The following is a 25,200-nucleotide window of genomic DNA, read 5'->3' as shown; positions in this document are numbered from 1 at the left end:
TTTGTGATTTTACTTTTTGAATATACTAATTCAGTAAACGTTCTGTCAGAATCAGGTTTTTTTTTGACAAAATATCAAGGTTAGAAAATAATTTGTTCAATTAAGAAGAAAAAAAGAGATTACGGATATTACTGCCAGCAGATATTTAATTAGCTTTATTTCAATTAAACCAAGTGATCGGTTAACTACTGAAGGTTAACTAACAATCCCTAAGTGCTACAGTCTGCCAATCATTAGTCATCTAAAACTCATTTTCTGTATACAACTTATTAAATTGATACTTCCTTTGTCAGCCGTTTTTTGAACATTGAACAGTTGAATAATTTTATCAAAATATTTGATTATTTTATCACAGGGACTTGTTTGGATGTCGTTCCAAACTGTAATCAATATGGACCGACTTCATGTACAGCATACAAGGCATGGGCAACGACTAATTGTGCATATTATTGTGGATTTTGTCATGGTAAAATATCTGTACTTGAACAAACTTAACATAGATAAGATTATTTCTAAATCGGTTTTTTTTCTTCTCAAAATTCGCTATTTTAGTTTATTCGGAAAATGCCTGTACCAAGTCAGGAATATGACAATTGTGTTCTGTTTGTTCCGTTAGTTAATACAGTTTGACATTTGATTTTGTCAGTTTTTGTGGACTTCCTCTCTTTTTGAATTACCTTGGAGTTCGGTATTGTTGTTTATACTTTCAAGTATAAAACGATATCATTGATCTTAGAACAGAACATTTTGAGTTTTAAGGAAATGAATAAGGGGTAAGGTTTTTAAAAAAAAAGAAATGAAGTAAAATTGCCAAAATTACCTATCACTTCTACAGATTCCGTCAAATATTGTAAAGAAAAACTTCACCGTCTAAGAGCTGAAACCAAATCAACTTAAAACAACTAGGTGTTACCTAAAAATTCAGGAAACTTTTGGTTTCTATCTTGATATTTTTCAATGAAAAAAAAAATAACTACTTCTTCTTTGTGACTAACTTTTGATATTTGCATTCTTCACAAAATTATTACAATAGTAGAGACATATGCTGTAGAATTGTATATATATTTAATTAATTGTCAAGATCTTAATCAGCGTTTTTTTCTTTCTTTTTCATTTCACTACTGAAAAAAATGTCATAAAGTTGTGTGATATGCTATTGTAACAATACGTTCTTCCTAGATTTGTATTTCAAGTTAAATCCTTTTTACGGGTTATTATGATGTAGGTTAAAATTACTAAATTCCAGAGTCCATACTATTTAACTTCTTTCACACTCTCACAAATACTACTAATGCTAATAGCTAGTATCAAGAAGAAAATTACTGAAAACAAACAACATGTTAAAACAATAACATACGACAACGTTTCTAAATGAAACAAAATCTCACTCGCAAAATAACCCACCATATTTCAAACAATGATGCATGACAAATGCCCTCAAAATAACTAAAATTAATACCAACAAAATTGAAACCATAAAAACCGGAATACAGATAAAACAGTCATTTTTGTTACGCGAAAATAAAGGCTTAATGTAATTCACCAGTTGGTAATGCGAATTTTGATCAGTATTGAATAAAAGTTAAGTTCACATAATCACAATCGTGTTCGTCTCTCCTAGCATGCATATGTAGACATATGACTAATATTTAAACTAAACAATTGCATATTCCATACAGTATATATAAAATAGAACGCTTGTAATGGAATTCTTATAACATTAACGGTATTAATTTCACTACACTAGATGCATATTTCGGTAATAAATGTATCTTCGGTGATGCTCCAGACCAAATCATTCAAAAATCCAAGACTAATTGAAAATTGTGAAGAGGTTATACACCAAAAAGACAAAAATTAAAGCCAAGGCCGGACAAGGAATCAGAGCTTTGTATGAGGGATTTTTATTCCTTATTTTAAAATAATTTCCAAACTTTTGTAAGAGAAAAAAAGGCTTTTTTGATACATGGATAGCAACATTTTTATTTTTACAGTTAACACAGCAACAACTCATCGACCGCCTCCAGTGACAACAATTGTAAAAACGACACCTCCTCCTAAAACTACGACAGCAGCAACAACAACGCCAACGACAAGTATGTTATGCTCCTTTCAAGATGATAGATCAACAAATTTGAGAGTAAAAACTTTCTTACTTTTCTTATATTCCAACGTATTTGAATTTATGAAGATGACGCTGATAACATCATGTTCTCTAAAAGTAAGATACAATAGGTCGGAGTCTCATGTGTTACGTCTATCGGTTGATATGAGATGCGAGAGCATGCTCTCGTCGTGACCATGTCACTTATTGAAGTATATAATAAATTATTCCTGGACGTTTGAAAATTCAAACAATCAAATATTATACGGTCACAGTCAAAAATTAATTAGCTGACCTCAACATTCTACAGAAATTTAGTTACGTCATTGGAGAGTCTTCGGTAGACGAAACACGTGTTAGGCGTGACACAAGGATGAGATTTTGGCGAATCATAAGTCCTTCATGGCTTCAATGAACATTACACCGAACAGCAAATCTGAGGACTTACCTTGTTTGTATTGGATACCATAGCTTCACAAAATTCCATACAAACAACGGTACATTGCCGGCTCATCTGCATGTTCTACAAAGGAATTGTCCGTTAGATTGACAGTCAGGAATAGGACACTTGTTTTCCATTCGTTAGATGTGTTTGAGCTTTTGATTATGCCATTTTATAAAGGACTTTCCGTTTTGAATTTCGCTTGGAGTTCATTTGTTATTTTACTTTTTACATCAGTTTTATAAAATGCCCTCCCCTAAAAAAAAACCAGACAAAATACCAAAACAAAACAAAACACACACATAAAGTTAAATAATGTTTATTTAAGAAGATTTTCATTTTTGCTTTTATTTATTTTTGCTTTTGATCTATTTTTCTTATGTTTACAGGTGCCTGTGTTGACGTCATACCAAACTGTAACCAATATGGACAAACAGTGTGTCTAGGAACTTACAAACCATGGGCATCTAGAAACTGTGCATATTATTGCAAATTATGTAATGGTACAGTAAACGGTTTTGTTTTCAAATATATATTCAGACATAAACTTTCTTATCATGAAATGTTTGCATAAGCAGAAATTTTAAATATAAAATCATAAATGTGTCTTCCAAATATTTAAAATTAATCTGTTGAAGTTAAGAAATGCTGTATTGCAAGTAATACAGTTATAAAATAAAGATTGAATGCTTTTTGTATTGTAAGAAAAACCGTTAAAGAAACGATGGCAGATAAATGTTTTGCACAAAATGCAATAAATAAAATGAGAGCAGAGAAAGGTTGAACTGTACAAGTTACTGCTGCAGAGTTTGTAGAAATGTTGTATTGAACGACATACATGCCAGCAGAAGCCCGCCTCCGAGTGCGGGATTTTTTCGCTGTCCTAAAGACCCATTGGTGACCTTTTTCTGCTCTTTAGTCGAGTTGTTGTCTCTTTGACACATTCCCCGTTTCCATTCTCAATTTTATTTCAGTTGTTTTGTGAATAAAAGCTGACAATCTACAATATAAAACAAGCTAGTAAACAGACCATTCTTTTAACTTGTGAATGATTTTAACTATAAATGCTTCTCGAGTTATTTTCCAAAACAATACTATCTACAACTTAGTCATATTTTACTGTATTGTGTTTGTTTTACCCCCAAGGGTGACTGGGGAATAGAAGTATGGTCACCATTGGTCTTCCTCCGACCGGCAGTAAAACCCGTGCTAAAGTGGGGCGTCCGTTTGGCTGAGCGGGATGTACAAATTTGCAGCCACGTCCGGTCAGAATGGGGACGTTAAATCCGATGCCTCGTGTAAAGAGAGTGCCACGCTCTTTGCACGTTAAGAACCCTTGCAACAACTCTTTGAGGGGTCCGTAGGTGACCTGTTGCAAGGCTAAATTTCTGTCCCTATCCAATATACCCTCATTTCCCGTGGCAGTCTAAATTTCTCCGACCTTAATCCCTTAATCTATTACAGAACCTACCTATTGTATTTATTGTGAACTTGTTCTCGTCCTGAATATGCATGAAATATTTGCCACTGGACGTTAAGCAACCAACAATCAATCAATCAATCAACTGTATTGTGTTTGATTTTGATTATTAGTTAAAAATTGAACTTATTTTCAATACATTATATTTCAGCGTTATCCGCAGTAGTTCCAATAATTGGAAAGTAGAAAAATACCGATTCTACAAACAAAACAACGTATGGATAAAATTGGAAATATATATAATTTATCAAATATTTTTCGTTATGATTGATGACAATATTAATATAAAATTACTGCACGATCTGACAAAAGTAAAATTTGAATAAATAGATAATACACTTGTACATAATTGTGAAAAGAGGGCAACAAAGGTGAAAAACGTATCTAACATATATAAGGTTAAATATTTTTATTCTGGATACCTCAACCTTAACTTATTGATTCATTAATTGTCTTCATTAATGGAAACTCAACATCCAAGGAATTTTAAAATACTGAAGAATATCAAACACAACAGTTGCTATTGCTTTCTTGGCAAGTTATATGGAATCTTGATCTTCCGTCTAATAATCAATCAGTGAAATTGTTTTAAACTTTTTTGACCGATGTCATTTATTATACAAAAATTTATGTTTTGGATGTCAAAACCAAGTGCTTCAGAGAAGTAAGCAGCTCCTTCTCTATCAGTTGCAACCCGTTGCTCGTAACAATTGAATATTTGGTTGTAAGTCGTATTTGGACATTTGTTATTCACTACCAAAACATAAAGGAATTGTGACAAAGACAAGAAGAACAAATTCGTGATCATGTTCGACGTAGATCTTCTGTCTGGAAAGTTCAACTAATTCATTTAGGCGTCCTTAAGACTTTTTTTCAAATTAATTAGGTTTTGATTTCATGACGGACACTTGATTCGGTGGATTTCTTTTATGCAGCAATTCTTTCCCAAGGAAATTCGATACAAGAAATTCTAAAAGCTTTGAATAGAGTTATAACTAAAATATGAGAAATCTTTATGCATGTATTGCTTGAAAGTTGTTACATATATAAATTTAGAATACAGATAAATCGGGAAGGGTAGAACCAAAGTAGTTTTCCATTGGAAAACCGAATGTTACAAAACACGTTCATAAATCATAAAACATGTTTACACTCTTCATGTGCTGTCCCAATTCCGGAGCCTGTAATTCTGTGGTTGTCGTTAATTACCGGTTTCAGTTAATTATATAACAACGGATATGCTCAAATTGTCGTAACTACAATCCCGTCCTCTTTTCCTCGAATTTTACATCACCAAATGGGATTTATCACCGATTTTCACTTACATGAACAACACCACGGGTGCCACAGGTCGAACAGAATATGCTTACCTTTAAAATCATTTGGAGTTTGTGTAGCACAGTCTTTAGTTTTAATGTGGTTTTTCTAAATTGTTGTATTTCTTTTCATCTTTTTTCGTTTTTCTGTCTTGGCGTTGTAAGTTTGTCTTCCAATTGTGAGTTTGAATATCCTTTCTGGATTTTCCGCCTAAAGTTTTCAGTGAAGTTTATGATAGAATCAAACTATTTCATTAATAAAATTTAATTTGTCCTTTTATGGAATAAAATATTTGTATATAGGTAGGCATTTGTATAAATGAAACAACGTTTTTCTCTTTCCATTTGAATTAGCTTAAAATTTTAAAATGTAAAATGTAAAGTTCTTGTAAAAAGGATCGAAAAGTCAAATATTCTAATACTATTGATGGATAAATTAGTAGGTACACTTACAAATCTAAAGATATATCTTTACCTCATCCACACCTCCTCTAGAGCTGACAGTCTCATATAAACTATGAAACCCGGTTTTGACTGGAGGAAAGAAAAGGCGAAAAATTCTTATAGGACATTCAAAACTCAGAGGTAGAATAGAAACTGACAATGCCATGACAAAACACAAAAGCCAACAGAAGACAAACAAGTCGACAGAACACAACAAAAATAAAAACTGAGCCACATAAACCCTACCGAAAACCGGGATGGAATAGATATTTGTAATTTAGAAAGAAGTTTTTTTGGACCAATTGGCAGAATAATACGTTATGATATAATATAAAATTGTAATGACACTTATCTAATTTTAAAATCTAGCAAGGTAAAGGAAGATTTAGTTTGGTTGTTTTCCAAAACAAAAGATGAAACATATAATTAACTGTCTTGTAATTGCTCTTAAGTAGGTGTTGTAAAATATATGTTGAGTTTACGAATGAATTGAGTATGCCTTATTTCTTTATTAGATTTGATTTTGATTGATTGGTGTTTAACGCCACTTTCAGCACTATAGTGTTAATTTGTGGTGGTCAGTGTTTATTGGTCGAGGAAGCAGGAGTGCCCAGAGAGAACCACAGACATAGGAAAACTGACAATCCTAGTCAATTAGGATTGGAGTCCAGCGCACCTGCCACGTGCGAGATTCGAACTCAGTGTTGACAGGATAGTGACACAGTAGTTCGAATACTTAGACATCTCGGCCTTTGAGGCCTCCTTTTTCTTTATCAAGCAGCATATATATCGTTATTGATAAAAGCAAGATATTCTGGTGCCTTTTAACGGGGACAACAACATACATGTATATGACATGAAGGACTGACAGTTGTCTGTGAGCATCCGTGTGTCAGAATAATGTGTATGATTGTAAATAGATCCAATTAATTCTAACTTGTGTCAATCACCTCGTTATTTTTCTTATTAGGCTAAAGTACGAAATAGATTTAAGATTGAATAGAAATCTGCATCTACTTTTTCCCATACGAAAATATTTAACATAGACAGCCTTTTGATTATGATCTTTACATCAGTGAAATCGGACGAAAGGAGGAACTATAGGAATTAATCCAAATATGCTCTATCACAGTATTGTACAAAAATACTGTGGATTCATTTTTTTTTTGCAAATATTAGTTTCCGTGGATTTAGAAATAAATGCATGGATATTTGATTTCTTGGTTTTGCAAAAATTTCATAATAACCTAAAAAATATGTACTTTGTTGAACATTTAAAGACGTGTTTTACCTACAATGCCGAAATCCACAAAAATAGGTACCTCACAAATAATGACGAATCCACCGTATTTTATATTTTTGTGTTGTTTGATAGAAATAATTAAATCAAACTTAAATCTCATTTTGACACTAAGAAATGAACCTACATGCTCAACCATAAAATCTGGGGCACCACGCGTCTAAGATACTAAATTATAAACTTGGTATCTTTTAAGATTTTCAGAACAACTGGGTCAATGCTACTCCTGGTAAACGTTTCGTTCTCGAGGGTCTCACTAGGCCGGTAGATAGCATTCCTGTTTTGACTTGATATGTCATTTATACAGTCATTTTAAATTGATGAACTTAATAAGATGTTGAATTATTCGAAATACTACGGTTTTTGCAACCCAGGCATTGACGGTCTAAGCCATTTTTTGTATATTTTTAGATTTTTTTGCCTTTTAATGCTCTTCGATACCCTTTTGTAGTCTGACCCTCCAACTTTTTGGATTAGAGCGCCAATGATCTAATGTAAACGACACGCGTGTTCACCATATCAAATTATAAACCTTGTATCTTTGGTGAGTTTCTACAACAACATGGTCGATGCCACTGCACGAGGACGTTATGTCACAGAAGATATCACAAGCCCAAATTAAGTGTTTCTTCCTTAGGCATAGATAGTCGTAGCCAAATTTTGGAAAACTTTTTTAATTTTTGGTTTTCAATAGACCTTAACTTCTAACTTGAGTTGGCTTGCCAACTGTTTTGATTATAGCGCCACTTATGAATCTTGTGTAGAAGAAACGCGCGCATTGTAATCAAATAATTAGCCTGAGTTTGTAGAAAAAACAATGAACCCATAGTTCAAACGAGAAAAAGCTTGCAAACTGTCCAAAGTTAATCAACCAACATTTATACTTCATTTGAACTTTTAACAGTAAAATGAAAATGCTGATTCACAAACAAAATTTGAATACAGAAAAGATCTGGAAGGGTCAAAACAGTCACACAAAATTGTAAACGACTTGTATCTTGTATGATATTTGTGACGTAATAAAAGTCCAGACTAAGTTGCTTCTTTTGGGAGAATTTAGCATTTAGAAATGCTAAGAAAGTGCATTAACAAGTTATAGCGAAGAAAGTCTATACCTGCAAAGAAAATAAACAAACAAGTAAATGTGAGAGCAACTTTTACAATATAAAATTTTCTTCATGCTGATCAATTCCTACATCATTGTGGATTCTAAATATGGGTATTTGAGATGATAACACTCAGATTATACCTACATTTGAAGATAATATTTTAGAATGCATGTTTGTTTCTGTTGCTTATATCAGTCTGGGATTTAAAGTTTATCGAGTGTGATGAGTTTAGATGTTATCTTTTATATACTAATTATAAAAGTTATGCATATGGATTTTTAATCCGTTTTCTTTCAACATATGTGAACATAATCGGATCGTCATACAGCTAGCCCGGCCAATATCACATTTGCAGAAATATCTTTCATTCTGGGCAAACAATTTATTCTTTCTTTTTGTTCTCTCATTCCATGACAAATTGTTTGTGTATTTCTCCGTGTATTTTTCCTGTCGTAAATGTCATTCCTTTCTTAATCTGGTATTCATTTTAGCCCAAAGTGGTAAAAATCGTCCCAAGCAGAGTAGCATCAGACTTATTTTTTTATAATTTGGTAATTGTTTATCGTATAAATCTAATTGCTTTGTTCATCAAAAGCATAGTTGTGTCAAGTGGTTTTTTTTAAACTTACATGATAACATTGGGTCAAATTTGGTGTTGTCAAAATATCATGCTGACATTAATAAATCATGGCAAAACATGTGGTTTAGTCGTGTCGTTATGACGTCACACGGTCATTACCCGGGATTTCCGTGAAATTGACGCCAACGTTGCACGAGTTCCTCCTTGGATGACTTATTCGCAATATATTCGGTGGAAATGAAGAATGAAAAGTGTTATTGGGCAAGTAAATTAGTAATGAATTCAAGTCTTATGTCTTTTTCTTTTTCATGAATGTACATTATTTTGACAATGAAAAACGTCAAGGAAATTTCTTTGCCAGAAGTTTATAAAAATTCCTTGCCGTAATCATATTATCCTACACAAAGTATATATATATCAAATGAAACAGAAAGATTGGTAGAAATATATAAATATCAGATCGAGGAATTAAAGAGAAGCGGAATTGTGTCGAGTAATGCTGAAGAATAATGATTGATTGTATATTCGTTCATTAACGTCTTGCTTAAGAATAATTTGAAAAAAAGAAAATAATAAATGTTACTGAATTAAAAACAACGATTAAAATGTTTCAAAAAATTGCACTTTTAATAAACGAAAAGGCTTCTATTACTAACAATGTTAAAACAATATTTAAAATAAAATTAACAATAGCACGTGACATTTGTCTAGATGAACTTAGAACTGAGTTGAGTATATGCAGGCAAGTAACACATATGACCTCTGCCCTAAATACTACGATAATGAATAATGTATGCTACTGTGAGTACCGACGTAACAACTAAATACTACGATAATGAATAATGTATGCTACTGTGAGTACAGACGTAACAACTAAATACTACGATAATGAATAATGTATGCTACTGTGAGTACAGACGCAACAACTAAATACTACGATAATGAATAATGTATGCTACTGTGAGTTCCGACGTAACAACTAAATACTACGATAATGAATAATGTATGCTACTATGAGTACAGACGTAACAACTAAATACTACGATAATGAATAATGTATGCTACTGTGAGTACAGACGCAAAAACTAAATACTACGATAATGAATAATGTATTCTACTGTGAGTACAGACGTAACACCAGATATTAACACAACGTAAACATAGAAAAACACAGTATCCATCCCTACAGCAACTATTTCCCATGTCAGTTTATTTTCTCCGTATTCATCTGTTTTCTTCTAATATCTCAACATCGACTTTTGAACGTGATGTACAGTTGAATAAAATTTTCAGAAGTTTAGGGATTTCACCGGTCCCGTAGTGGGCACGCAATACAAATATGGTCAAAACTACTGACATTGCAGCAAGGAATAAAACAAACGCCAGGTATAAGGCTGAAATAGAAACAAAAAAACACTTTCATCAATCAATATAGTGAGGAAAGTTTTCAAAATTATTGTTTGTCCAATAATATCTGTGTTATATACGTTGGGTTGAAGTTGTCTTAAAATTATGGACGTTCTGTTGGACTTTTAAACTACCAGTTTACAGATTGTTATCCGTAACTGAAATCCCAAAATCGTTACCTCAGTTTAAATTTAGATAACAATAGAAAGAAAATATCAAGGGAGCTATGAAAAATTAAAAGTCGAAGGAAAAACAAAAACATTATAAAAAACAAAAAAAAACAAGGAACAACAGTCTGCAAAATATATACTGAAATCAAAGATTGAGCAACACGAACTCCACCAGATCCGCATATTAACTCAGGTTTTGGAGGAGTAAGCTATTCCTGTTGTAATATATCCAGAAATGTTTTATATTCCAATTACTTATTTCCATTGTAATATATAAATATTGCCGGGACAGCGATTCCAACGCATCAACTTTAGTAAGTATCATTTTGATCCGGTATCGCATTTTACAGGTTCTTTGATATTTAATATTTAATCTATGAAAAGGACATTCATTTATGAGGAATAGCTAAAATTTATGGTATAGAAAAGAGGCGAAGAATACCAAAGATAATTCAAACTCATAAGTCTAAAATAAACTAACAACGCCATGGTGAAAAAAAAACAAACAGACAAACAACAGTACACAAAACACAACATAGAAAACCAAAAACTGAGCAACACGAACCCCACCAAAAACTGGGGGTGATCTCATGTGCTACGGAAGGATAAGCAGATCTTGCTCCAAATGTGGCACCAGTCGTGTTGCTCATGTTAGTACAAACCCGGCGATAAGTCTAATCATTTAGGTCACATTCGGTGAAAAGGGGACGGGATTGTAGTTACGAAAATTGGAACATATCCGTTGTCATCTGTGAAACGGATATTTCATAACGGTCATAAGTAGGTAATTGGAATACAAACCAATTCTTGATTCTTGATAAAAACTCCTCGTTTGCATGATGCATAGTTTTTTTCCAGTATGATTATAAAATTAATCGTTGAAGTGGTATACCTGCTATGTTCATAATCATGTACAATAAATATTGCCCAGTCTTTGATATAAGAAAAGTTCTGTATACTTACAAAGGTAGCAAACTGAAACAGAAGTGCTGGGAATATTTTTTGAAATAATTGACAGATATACAGCATAAGCCAGAAGCACTGATAATGCAAATCCGTTTCTCTCGCCAGAGTCCACAGGAAGTTTAAATACCATTGCAATCAGAATGGCCATCATAACTACTGGAAACAGCGTGTTTATAGTGTGGAAAACTGGACGACGCCGAAGTTTGATATCGAAATCAACACTTGAAAATGAAGACTGTCCAATGGCAGTATCCCTGACATCTAATCCTGATGCTGACACAAGGTCCCATTCTCCATTTTTTGAATAAAATCTAATATAACATGATTTAAAGCCAGTATTTAAGATACTTCATTTATTGTGTAGGCCTTAGAACTAACTTTTACTTTGCATTCTTGTGTATCTAATGGATAATACGTAGTGTCAGATTCACAGCTTACTACAAAAATGCCCGATGGGCTCCAAATTACTATTACCATGTGTGTTATACGCATAGGTGTTGATTTGTCGCTAATTACTCCCATATCCTGTATCCTGCAAGAAAATCGTAGATTTTCATAATGTGTGAATATGTTATTTACTGTATCATCTCTATTTATAAAAAAACTTCTGAAAAGACGTAAGCCATACAAAAGACTGTGGCGGTTGGCATATGCTTTATGATATTTAACTTGATAGATCGATTTTCCTACACTGGTCAGTTGAGTGTTGGCTTCTAAAAAATTCATCCCTAAATCTATGGGTCTTTAAATTTCATAATTATTCACATCTGAAATACATTTCTGGTCAAATTTTGAATTCTCTCTTTCACCAATTAAATTTAACTTTTGTGCCTTCCAATGCATTTCATATATAACTAGCAACAAAGTTAGGATGATGCCTGTTAATTTTGGAATAGATGACTTCAACTTAACCTATATAAAACTATTTCACAAGTTCTTAATTTTAAGTTCAATATTGAAGAAATGTTTGTTTGTTTGCTGGTGTGTAACGGCCTTCTCAGAACTTTGGACATATCATAGAATTGAGAATGGAAACGGGGAATGTGTCACAACGACAACAACTCGACCAAAGAGCAGAAAATAACCTGTTTTTCTTTAGTTGATTGAGGAAGCAGGAGTACGCAAAGAGAACCACATTTAAATTCACCCATTCTTTGATGCATTGGCGTTCTGAACTCAATATTGACACCTTTTTTCTTTTATAAATGACGACGATACTAGGTTCAGCAGGAAACAAAGTAAATGAACTATACTATTTTATACAAAAGATGCTACTTAATCTAAACACCTATAAATTATATAGACCTAGAGGAAACGTTCAATTATGTGCAATATTTTTTACTAGTTTGCACAAATTGAAAAATCGGCTTAAAATGTAATGAGGTATAGACCACAATTTTTGGAAAAAGTAATAGTTTGAGGCTTTTTCTCCATTTTGCAAACGTAGGATATTAATATTTGATGAGAAAAATTTTCAAAACCCAGTACACATTTTTGTTTTCAACTGTTAAGGCTGTGCTTATTCCATTCCATTAAACGTTCCAATTTAACTGCGCATGTCGACAATTAATGTATTTTCTGTGTTGCTTGATGCCAAAATATGCAGAATTTCATCAAAACTTTGAAATCAGATATAATTAAAAAGGATAAAAAATATTGCTAAAACGGGACAAGGAATCATATTTATGCAGAAGGGAGATACACTCCTTTATTTCGAATGATTTCAAAAGTTTTATATGGTCAATTACTTTCCTTATGCTTTACAACTTTTGCTTCAGTTACTTATATATTTAAATGTTCATTATAGACAATTGTTCAAGAAACATTCTGTGCAATAATTTTGAGTGGGGATTAAAATGGAAAAAAATATTGTCACATGCGCCCATCAGTAATCATTTAAAAGGAACAAGAGTGCACACACTGAAATGTCTCACTTGCTTTACTGACCATTGATTTTATGTTGAAAGTCTTCAAGATGAAAGTTTTACTAAAATAATTACAGAAACTTCACATTTTTAAATATCTATGACAATGAGGTCAAAGGTAAGATAAACTGTGTCAGACAGACATATACATCTTACAATTTTTTTATACACCAAATATAGTTGACCTATTGCTTATAGTACTTAAAAAACAGACAAAAACATAGAAACTTAACATTGACTAATGAACCATGAAAATGAGGTTAAGGTCAGATGATACCTTCCAAACAGACATGAACACCTTACAATCTTTCCATACACCAAATATAGTTGACCTATTGGTCATAGTACTTGAAAAACAGACCAAAACACAAAAACTTAACATTGACCAATGAATCATGAAAATGAGGTCAAGGTCAGATGATGATACCTGCCAGACAGACATGTACATCTTAGAATCTTTTCATACACAAAATTTAGTTGATCTATTGCTAACAGTACTTGAAAAACAGACCAAAACACAAAAACTTAAAATTGACCAATGAAACATGAAAATGAGGTCAAGGTCGGATGAAATCTGCCAGACTGATATGTACCCATTACAAATATTCCATACACCAAATATAGTTGACCTACTGCTTATAGTATTTGAGAAACGGACCTAATCACGTAACTTTAACCTTGATCACTGATCCATTAAATGAGGTCGAGGTCAGGTGAACTCTGTCTGACGGACATGTAGACGTTGCAAGCAAACAATATACCAAATATAGTTATCCTTTTACTCAATATAAGTGAGAAATTCACATGACAAAAAAATTCCAATTTTTTTTTTAATTATAGTCGCTTAACCATGAAAATGAGGTCAAGGACAATGGACATATGATTGACGGAAACTTCGTAATATAAGGTATCTGCATACAAGATATGAAGCATCCAGGTCTTCTACCTTAATTCTAAAATATAAAGCTTCATACAAATAGTTTACCCCGCCCCCGCCGCCGCATAGTAATACATATGTCTCGCATACTGCGACTTTCGTCGCAGGCGAGACAAAAATCATTCCAAGGTTTAATCATGCCGTATCGCACTATCGCATTATCGCACTGAGATTGTCACATGACATGCTCTATAAGGCAATAACGCATTATTGCACAGCTTGTCACATGACATGCCGTATAAGGTACTATCGCATTATCGCACAGCTTGTCACATGACATGCCCTATAAAGCACTATCGCATTATCGCACAGCTTGTCACGACATGCCGTATAAGGCACTATCGAATTATCTCACAGATTTTCACATGATTCAATCTCACCGGCTAATATCCTTTCATTCTATTTTCAAAATGCACAAAGTTTTAAACGTAAACATGTATTGCTGAATGTATCCCAAATATTGGCAATTGGTTGAATCTTTGATTACATCGAAGATCTACTTACGAATTTTCAATGATAATTGACGGTCTCCAAACATATTCCTCGTTACTGAATAGAAAATCAATACTTCCATAATCCTGTGTCATGTTAGCAGGATCAGACCAATCTAATCTAGTGTCTCTCCAATTCTTAAGGGGAAACAATTAACATGCAGGTTAAATAATTCAAAAAACGTGTTGGTAAGTTTTTAGTTGCCAATTAACTTGCAGTATCTTGAATCACACAAAGATATGAAACATTTACAGTATCGGAACAAGACGTGAAAGACTATGTCAGAAAATGCGAAATCTGATTAAAGAAAATTTAAAAACACTCTCCGATTTAATAATATCAATGCAGTCTGTGATACTAGCAAACATTTTTGTTCTGAAAAAACAATCATAATGGGTACCACAGTTCAACGCCTTAAAACGTAGCAAAGACTGTGTTGCACATTTGTGACAAATGTATTACATCATTGCAGACAAACACACAATAAACATTGATTTGACTGCTTCATTAAGAGTTAGGCACCAAAACGAACACTTAAAAAAAACAACTACTCCACCCAACCCAATTACGAAATTAAAAGTACTCATACAAACAAGAACGGAAAATAGGGTTTACCAAAATATGAAATACCATCGTTTATTCTAAAAGCAAGCACGTGAGGAATCGAGTAATCCAGAAGCTTTGTCAACCCTTCATAGCATTGAAGAGACAAGATGGGAATTCCTAATTAAAAGGATAATTTATATCTCAAAACTAAGATGTAAAGCTGTGGTTTCAACTCTTTTCTACTCTTTATACATTAAGCAAATAAGACAGATGTAGCTCTTAAAAGACAATTATCTAAGATTATATTGAATATCTGGTCAGAAAATGAATATTCCAAACAGATTCAGAACTGAACGAAATTTGTGACAAAATTAAGCACATCGGATAAAAATAGAGTGAACAAAATACAGTTAAACAATTTGTGTATGTGTTTTGTTTTGTTTTGATTAGTTTTGTTTTTGTTTTGGTTTTGTTTGTTTTTTTTTTTTTTTTTTTGTTTTTTTTTTTTTTTTTGCGGGATTGGGTGGGGTTGGGTTGATTTGCTGTTTTCTTACTTTGACAAAATATATGTTTTGTGCATATTCTACAAATTTTCGCAGTTCGATTTACATTTTCAGTTTATTAAAATAGTCAAATTACTTACAAATGTTAGATATCCTGATATAGACAGTGCCTGGTCTTTTATGTTCTGAAAGCACAAACATACTATTTATTACAGATAAACTCTTTATATATCTATAGAAAGTCTATGTACACATGTTTTATAGTCAAACTAGCCGTTCAAGTATATAAAACTTATTAATATATGTACGAATTTAAATATAAATTCAACAAAAAAAGTAAATATTTTTCCGTTATAAAGATATTTGTTTTTCTTATTGTAATCCATTGATATGTCACTGAGCTATATATGTTTTGTGTGTTCCTTTGAACTTGTGACTTTTAACTTCACATATAAAGTACTATCCTTAAGGTAAAATTATTTCGACAAATATTGTTTTGCTGTTTTGATTCTGGTTTATTTCGTCTTTTAATAATGCAAAAAAAGCTGAATAAATTGAGATATGATGTAAACGTTAAGTAAACAAACATCTAGAGGTCAAAAAACAGTTTTCAACATTGGAAAGGTGTTTGTACGATATCATACGCCTAGTATCTTGTCCGTAGCCTGAACAAATTTAGTATTCAACCCTATATCTTCAATTATGGTCAATGATCAGTGAAATAACTAAAGATACTGAGCGTATACTAAAATAGGTCTAAAAGAGTACTGATTTCTATAGTACAGACCCCAACAAAAACACCTTTACATAAAAAAAACAATAAAAATGGCGTCAGACAGATTGCTTGCAGTTAATGAAATTACAGAACACTAACCTTCCTACACTCAATTAGCAGCAGCTGTACTCCCGATTTGGGGCGTACGCAGAATGCATTATTGTATCTTTTCCTTTGACTACACGAGTATTTGTCTCGATATACCGATTGATGGTCTTTTTAACACTTCTTTGACGAACGCAAATATTAAAACAGATAAAATCGCAGTTCTAAAGTGGTGAGTGAATATATTATGTTTCAAATAATATTCATATCAACAAAAGAACAGAGCTCCAATGTAATTCGCGTTGCACATATTTTATTCGTCCAAGGGCCATAACTATAAAAAAAAATTGTCTTTAAAAGTTTTATAAATATCTTATAGAAATGAAAGCTTGAGAGCAAATGCAATGCAATTTCTGATAATTTACAATTAATTTTTATAAGGGCATAACTCTTTAAAAAATATTTGTTCGGCACTGATTTTCGAAATTGTCCAAGACATTGCTGATATAATCCTTTGATATAAATTTGCAAAAAATCTGGCAAAAATTGTACACGAAAGAGCAATTACACTGCAATTTTTCATATAATCAATATTTCCAGGGGATATAACTCTGTCGATCGGCACTGATTTTCGATCTTGTCCGAGAAATTGCTGATATAAACCTATGATATAAGTTTCATAAAAATTAACAAGAACTGTACACATGAGACCGCTAACAATGCAATTTTCCATAAAATTGATATTTCCAAGGGCATAACTCCTTTAAAAATTGTTGATCGATACTGATTTTCGAATTTGTCCGAGGCGATGCTTATATAAACCTATGATAAAAGTTTTATAAAAATCTGAGAAGAATGGCACACGTGAGAGTACTAACAAGACCAGATGGACAGACGGACTTCCGCCCGGTATTTCTATGTCCCCCACAAAGGAGGACAAAAATGATTTCATATGTTTTTTACCATCATATGATATGGGATACTCTGAAACCACTGAGAATATGAAATAAACTAGTCTTTGTATTTTCTATACAGGTTTAATTAAGATAAATAATGCAAAAATAAAATGGATTTATGGTGAATATGTCAATGAAAAAAGAACTAAAGAACACATCGAAACGATCAGATATCAGAGATCTAGAGGTCAATACACGGTCTTCAACCATAGAGCGGTGTCGAACAATAGTTATGATAGTTTATAATTCTTTAACATAATAAAGATAATATCGTATCAATATAAAAATATCAGTATATTACTGAGGGCGTTTGGCCGATGGGGTATGTCTAATTCACACATGATATTAAAGTTGGTCCAAGACGATAGCTTATAACAATTTAGAAGGAGGTGTTTTAATAACCTGACATTATTTCGGATAAGTATCAAAATGAAGAAATGTAGTATTACTGCCAATGATACATATTTTTTATAAAGCACAAAGGACAAAGATGAGAACAACTTATTACAGGTCATAGTGTGGGTTTTAATAATCAGCAAATACCTATACCTTAAAGTCATAGGTACTTTGGGACAGGACAAAATTTGTTTAGCCCTCCCCTTTTTCCCAAAGTCCTGTTTTTTTTGTTTTTTTTTTTTTTGTTTTTTTTGTTTTTTTTTGTTTTTTTTGTTGTTTTTTTTCAGAATAACGAGAAAATAATTAAAAGAAAAAGAAAACAAAAACAAAAAGAAATAACGAATTTTGGAGAAAAGGGGGAGGGCTAAAAAATTGTCCTGTCCCCAAGTACCTATGCTTTAAGTAAGCTATAAAAGATCTCAGTACGACATAATGATAATGCGAATCAATTCAAAAAGAGAAAACGAACAGCCTGGTTTATAGTACCACAATGAACGTTAAAACAAACATCACTAACAACAACCGCCATATTAAAGTTCCTGCACGGCTTGGGACGTGCACACAAAGAATGCAACGGGATTTGTCATGTTTATAAGCGATCAACCCTTCCCCCTCCTGGGATAGTGGTAGAATAAAATTCAGTTGGTAGGAGCTTGACTCATAAGATCGGTACTTAAGAATACAAAATAAAGAAGACAAAGACACAAGTGTCGATCTAAGATGATGAAAGCAGGATGTTACATTTTATGACAGCATGATGTAAGTTCTTACTGCAGAATAGGAAGTATAATCATATTAAATAGAAATACTACCTACCAAATCGTTGATTGTGAGAATTGTCATACTTATTCTTACTACAACTTTTTGCTCGGGTCTTTGCAAAACTTCATAGTTATTAGTAGTGAATAATTCTGTTCGGAGTGCTGATTCTAAGCTAATTGAATAAGTCGGTCCACCAAACAATTGTCCAAAACTGATTGGTACAAGTACTAGTGCAAGTATTCCTTTGAAAAAGATATAAAAAATTAATGAAATTAAAAAGTTTATATACATGTACTTTGATATGTGAAAACAAAAATCTGTAGATGTTTCTAAAAAATATGAAATAACATGTTGATCTGTGCAAGTAAATAGGCATTTCACAATTACTGCACTAAGTGGCAATGCAGGGATGGTGCTTTAGGGGTAACTGCACCCTCCACACTAAAAGAACGTGAGAGTGAATTATGATTAAACCCAAACTTTTCAACCGGTTTTTTTCAACTATAAGTTCCTGATGTTTTATATTGGCTGTTCAAGTCACTATTAATATAAAAAAAAAATAATAATTTTATTTCCTCAAGTAAGTACAAGTTAAAATAAAATTCCAAGAAAATTTTTCACTGTGTCATTTTATATTTGTTTGATTCCTAAGAGAATTGGAAGGAATAATTACTTTTCGTTTTTAAAGTTATCTTTCTCTGTGCAAGATATCTTCTTTAATTCAATTTGAAATAAAGTAAAAAGTATAATTGTGTAATCACATTTACTTTTTTTTAAATTATGAACTCAATGCAATATTTCAGTTACGTCTCAACTTCTGTAATGCAAATATAAAATCATCTGGTTGGTAGCTGTCTCATCGTCACTCATACCACATATCCTTATTTCTATAAGATACGACCATAAACAATACATTTTATGCAAAAGCCAATCTATACAGATTACGACGTTGGATCAAGAATAACATGCATGCTCTTCAACTTCGTATTTTTTGCGTTAACTCCTTGAGGGGTTCACGTTTATATATTGGCGAGATTTGGAAGCTTCTATGGGCCGTTCTATATCCTCGGAAACAAGATTCTCGGAACGTCTCGAAAAGTTTCGATCATTTTTACAGGTAGTTGTTAATGTCTTTGATACGGTCCCTCTATGGATAGGCTACTACGTGAATTTTTGTATATACTCAACAATCAAAGTTCATTTGTAGATCGGAAAATTGAAAAAAAATAAAGACTCGATTGCAATAAAAAATCATTTATATATTGCCACCTACATGGCTTTTGGTAGAATATGTGCGTTTTAATAATGCGACATAATCAGAATGTTTATTAAATATCAAGTATAATGATAACGCAATTATATAATGCTTTGAGACGGTCCCTGTGTGCGTTGTGTGTGTAGTATTTAATACAACGTGCTACTGTGCATTGTGACAATCTGGGAATAATATACTAATATATTATGTCTCAGAATAAACTGATTATTTCTTAACGTTTACCACGTGACATTATTTACTTCAATCACAGCCTGGACAAATGTCGGAAAGCAAGAAGAAAATTAACAAAATTATATATCTGTTATAAATATATGTATCTTAGCTCAGAAAGCATAATTATAATTAAACAAAACAATATTTCTGTCAAAATGTTTAATTTCATTAAAATACACTAACAGACCAAGAAAATATTCATTAACATTATTAAGTTTAAACTGACACTAAATTTGTCATTAATAGAATATAATGTATAATGTTATATTATGTCCGACATGTCTGAACAGTGAATACATTTATGAATACAATTATGCATTACAATGTACTCAACAGTTTAGACTTAGATTTTCTTTCAGTGGTTTAAAAGATACGAAAATTTGAACTTTCCAATTGATAATCATGTCATGACTATAGGGTGCACACAAGAGAATGTGATGTTAGGACAAATTAAATAAGAAAATATAGATACACTTACCATATAATGTTAGAGGAAATGGTCCGTGTTGCCAATCCATTTATATTATGAAACACTCGTTCAAAAAGTGAGAAAATCTAATAATTTTGTTGAGATATTCCTTTTTATTCGCAGATATATAATGATGTTTTTGTATCTATCTTAGCTTATATAGTAAGCTGATTCGTTATTACAGCCAGGTCATTAAATGGCTTAAACAAAGCCGATTTGTTTTTAAATCTGGTTACTTGTTATTTAAAAATTGTTCCTCTAGAACGTAAATACCTTCAGGTAGTACAAACGTACGATTTCTGGTTCATGTCAATACCCTCTTTAGCATCATATATTTTGGTGAATGTAACAACATGCTTTCAAAAGACAAGCTTCCAAACAATTAAACGGTGTGCTGCATGTTGATGTGCGCTCTAAAGAATATCGTATAGCAACAGACTTGACAAGATTGTTTGTCCTTGAAATAAACTCTGTTATACTCAGATTATTGGGAATTATCTGTTTTATATAACCATGTCATTGGTCACTATGTTGTAACCTGGTTAAATATTGTAGAAACAGATAAATTGGTTAGGGAAATATCACACAATTATGTGACGATAATCGATAAAAGTTGAGTATATTTTTATACAACTTTTGTACGCTCCAAGACCAACTACGGATTCTTGACAGTTGTTGTCTATTTCTAATTTTGTTATGCAGTGGCGGATCCAGAAATTTTCATAAAGGGGAGGGGCACTGACTGCCTAAGAGAGGGCCCGCTCCAGACATGCGTCAGTGATTCCCTATATAATCATCCAATTTTTTCCCGAAAAAGGGGGGCACGGGCCTCCCCCCCCCCCCCCACCTGGATCCGCCTATGTTATGTATTTTTCTTTTCTTTTTTCTTCCTTTTTTCGGGAAGAAGGGGGGTCTTAAGTGTGTTAATCATTTTGTTTTGGTGCCGTATTTGATTCACTGAATGGCTATGTACCTCAGCTCTTTAAAAATTTACGCCAATTAACCTTAAAAAATGCCAAAGGAATTAACTGGCGATATTTGTGAGGAAGGAAAATGACTATCACCTATTCCGTGGGAACAAACTGTCCACAGAACATAATAATCCAGAATACAGCATTACAATTGCATAAACATACAAGTCATTCATGTATGAATAATATCGTTTACCAGGAATATACAATAACAATATATTATTCGGGCATTATAAGTCACATTATGGGTAATTCATAAGTAATATAGACAGTGAAATGTATATTGATTTTAACCATTGTTGGAACTATTGTTAACTAGAAACTAATTATAATTGTTATCTCCAGGTCAGCATTTTTTCTTTATCTATTAAATCACCTCCGTAATTACATTAAAACTACTTAACTTATAAAAATCATGAAGAACATGTGGTAAGATTGCCAATAAAACAACTCTCCATACGAGACAAAGTTAATGACGTAGAAGTTAACAGCTATAGGTCATCGTACGGCCTACTTAACTTACACTCTATGTATTAAGTTATTTTAAGCTTCAAATCCGATTACGAAGCATTTCTTTATAAAGGAATTATGAATTATGCCAAATACCAACCAGTTAAGGGAAATAACTCTGTATTTCTCGCTTGCGTGAGTTTTTGTTTCCTAGTACAAAGACCCTATTACTGTCATTCTAAAAGGGAAACAACTCTTATTACCATGTTTTTTCATACTTCTCTGATGTTGTTTTTGTACATAACGTCAAAGAAAGTATTTGCTTGCATCCAATTCTTGCCGTTTGATGTAAGTAGGAATTAGAGTCACGCTAATTTTCATATGCTAAGACTGGTGGACATAAGGAACTATAATGGTTTTACTATGTCTCAAGTGGACAGGATACTGTAATAGCTCTTATGTTGGTGATGTGGGGCTCTCATGATGGCTGTTTGTCATAGTTATTGAGTTTTAGTGGTAACCATAAATTCGGTGAAACTAGTCGCCAAAGATATAGATGCTATCTATACTAATTTAAGTCTCTGCTGTCCGCACCTCCCTTTTTAACGAATTCACATCGCAATTATTGTCAACCTATTAGGTAATTTCCAACAATTAATATTGTAATTCAATCGGACCACTGTAAAGCATCAAAACTGAGGTCAAGGCTAAATATGGAACTTCAGTCAGAAAGGGGCAACTTTCCAATACAAAAGTTTATTAACTTGCAACGTTTAAGTGTGAGATATATAAACTATAAAATGGTATTGTACAACTCTACAATGAAAATGAGACATTCAATTATTACAACCAGAGACATGTTATATTTTTTTTTTATCTTTTAGTCAATCCCACTACTAAATGATTCGTCCTATCACGCATAGACACTAAGAAAAAGATCTTTGGACGCATGAAAATGGGTTATTATAACATATGTCAGACTCGGGGTGTACAGATAGTCCTCAGTTATACGGCAAATTTACATACCAAATCTGACCGACTTGTTCTATTTCTTATGTGAAGAATAGGCCATTATTAGAAAACTAAGAGTAAGTATATGTCTCTTGTCAATTCCTGAAAATTGACTTAGCCAATGCAGCTTGAAAATATGGCCAAGCCCATAAGACTTGTCAGACGGACATATTACAATGTTTCCACATGACTCATCATGAATGCACTGAGGAACAGACCTTATCCTAATTGATTGATTCTTGATTGCTTAACGTCCAGTGACAAATAATTCATGCATATTCAGGACAAGCACAAATTAACAACTATTACGATAGGTAGGTAGGTGACCGAATGAAGGGCGGGAAAACAAGTTGACCCAGAGTATCAGTGAAAATGAGGGTATGTTGAATAGGGGACGGAGCTTTAGCCTTGCAATAGAACACCTACGGGACTCTCGAAAGTGTTGTTACAATAGTTCATTAACGTACAGAGAGTGTTGCAATCTCTCTACATGCGGCGTCGGATTTAACGTCACAATTCCAGTCGGACATGACCGCGTACTTATACATTCTGCATAGTCAAACGGACGCCAAACTTCAGCAAGAGTAATAAACAATTGTTACGATATATAGGTCAGTTCTGCAAAGTATGCTGACCGGAATAAAGGGTGGGAAACGTTGAATGCCGTTATTAAGTATGTTGAGTAGTTGTAGAACTTTAGACCATTTCAACAGGCCACCAACAGACCCTCAGAGTTCTTGTAAGGGTTCTTTAGACACAGCACTCCCTCATCGGATTTAACGATACATCCCATACAGCCAAACGAATACCCAACTTTTGCAAGGGTTTTACTACCGAAACTTAAAATTGACATAATTTTTATCCACCTTTTTCCCTTCCTTTCTAACAAATAAGGTTTAATGTTTGTTATCTATGTGCATACCTGTATCTTGGCATTGCACAAGGTCATGTTTTTCTCTGAATGTTAATGACGTCTTTACACTAAATCCATTCGATGTTGATGTGTTCTGATTGATATTTTAGTCTTAGATGCATGATTTGTTTTATAAGTTGTTATTGGCGTGGAGAACTAGCTGTCAGTAACAACGAGTACTCTCACATCTGTAATTAGTGTCTTTTTGTTGTATGGATGTATAAGTACCCTGCCACGCCCACATAGATGTATTTCTATTTGTATCAATCTGATGAGTTAAGACTTTTTCAACTGATTTTTATAGTTTGTTCTTATGTTGTACTGCAACATCACTGTCCCAGGTTAGGGGAGGGTTGGCGCCTTCAAACAAGTTTAACCCGGCACATTCTGTATGTGCCTTTCCCAAGTCAGGAGCCTGTAATTCAGTGGTTGTCGTTTGTTGCTGTGTAACATATTTGTTTTTTGTTCATTATTTTGTACATAAATTAGGCCCTTAGTTTTCTCGTTTGAATTGTTTTACATTTGTCATTTCGGGACCTTTCATAACTGACTATGCGGCATGGGCTTTGCTCATTGTTGAAGGCCGTACAGTGACCTATAGTTGTTCATTTCTGTTTCATTTGGTCTCTCGTGGAGAGTTGTCTCATTGGCAATCATACCACATATTCTTTTTATATATGTATGGAAACGGCATCTTCATAGATTTGATTTCCAATAGTTAAAATGGTGAAATATAATCTCTTTTTGGTGTAACCATGGCATCAATTTGCATTTATTTGATACAAAATATTGCAAAAAGGGGGGTGAAATTGTCACAAAAGTCCCCAAAATTTGGTCAAAAGAAAAATTTCCATCCATTAGAGTGATACCTTTTCTGAAATTATTGATATTTATCTATCAAGAGGTCAAATAAAAATCATATGCATTTCACCTCATTGTGAAAATTTGGAGTGTCAAACAGAAAAGTGGCCTATAAAACATGCAAAAAACAATCTTGATGTTCATAAAAACCCATTGTGAAGGCTATATAATTCTTCAGCTCTCTAAAAATCAATTTTATTGCACAAAAACTTTCATATTTAAAAAATTCACCATGGCTAAAATGTGAAACTAAACTAACTGTGTATTGCTACCTTATACATCCCACACAAACAAATGGACCCCAACCTTAGCAAAGGTTTAACTATCGGAAAGAGAAAGTCCAGGGGAACATTTTTCTATACCAGTCAACCATTGGGGTTG

The 25,200-nt window shown here is 32.9% G+C and overlaps 1 protein-coding gene across 13 annotated transcripts in view; it reads right to left on the bottom strand.

The window, feature by feature from the left end:
* The window catches only part of LOC127698684 (serum paraoxonase/arylesterase 1-like), a 244,324-nt gene that overhangs the window by 45,376 nt on the left and 173,748 nt on the right, over positions 1 to 25,200 (bottom strand). The gene's annotated exons all lie outside the window — the stretch shown is intronic.

This window comes from Mytilus californianus, unplaced genomic scaffold (genome assembly GCF_021869535.1).
Source record: "Mytilus californianus isolate M0D057914Y unplaced genomic scaffold, xbMytCali1.0.p SCAF_4, whole genome shotgun sequence".
Lineage (NCBI taxonomy): Eukaryota > Metazoa > Mollusca > Bivalvia > Mytilida > Mytilidae > Mytilus > Mytilus californianus.
The sequence above is the reverse complement of the archived record's forward strand: the minus strand, read 5'-3'. Positions and strand labels throughout refer to the sequence as shown.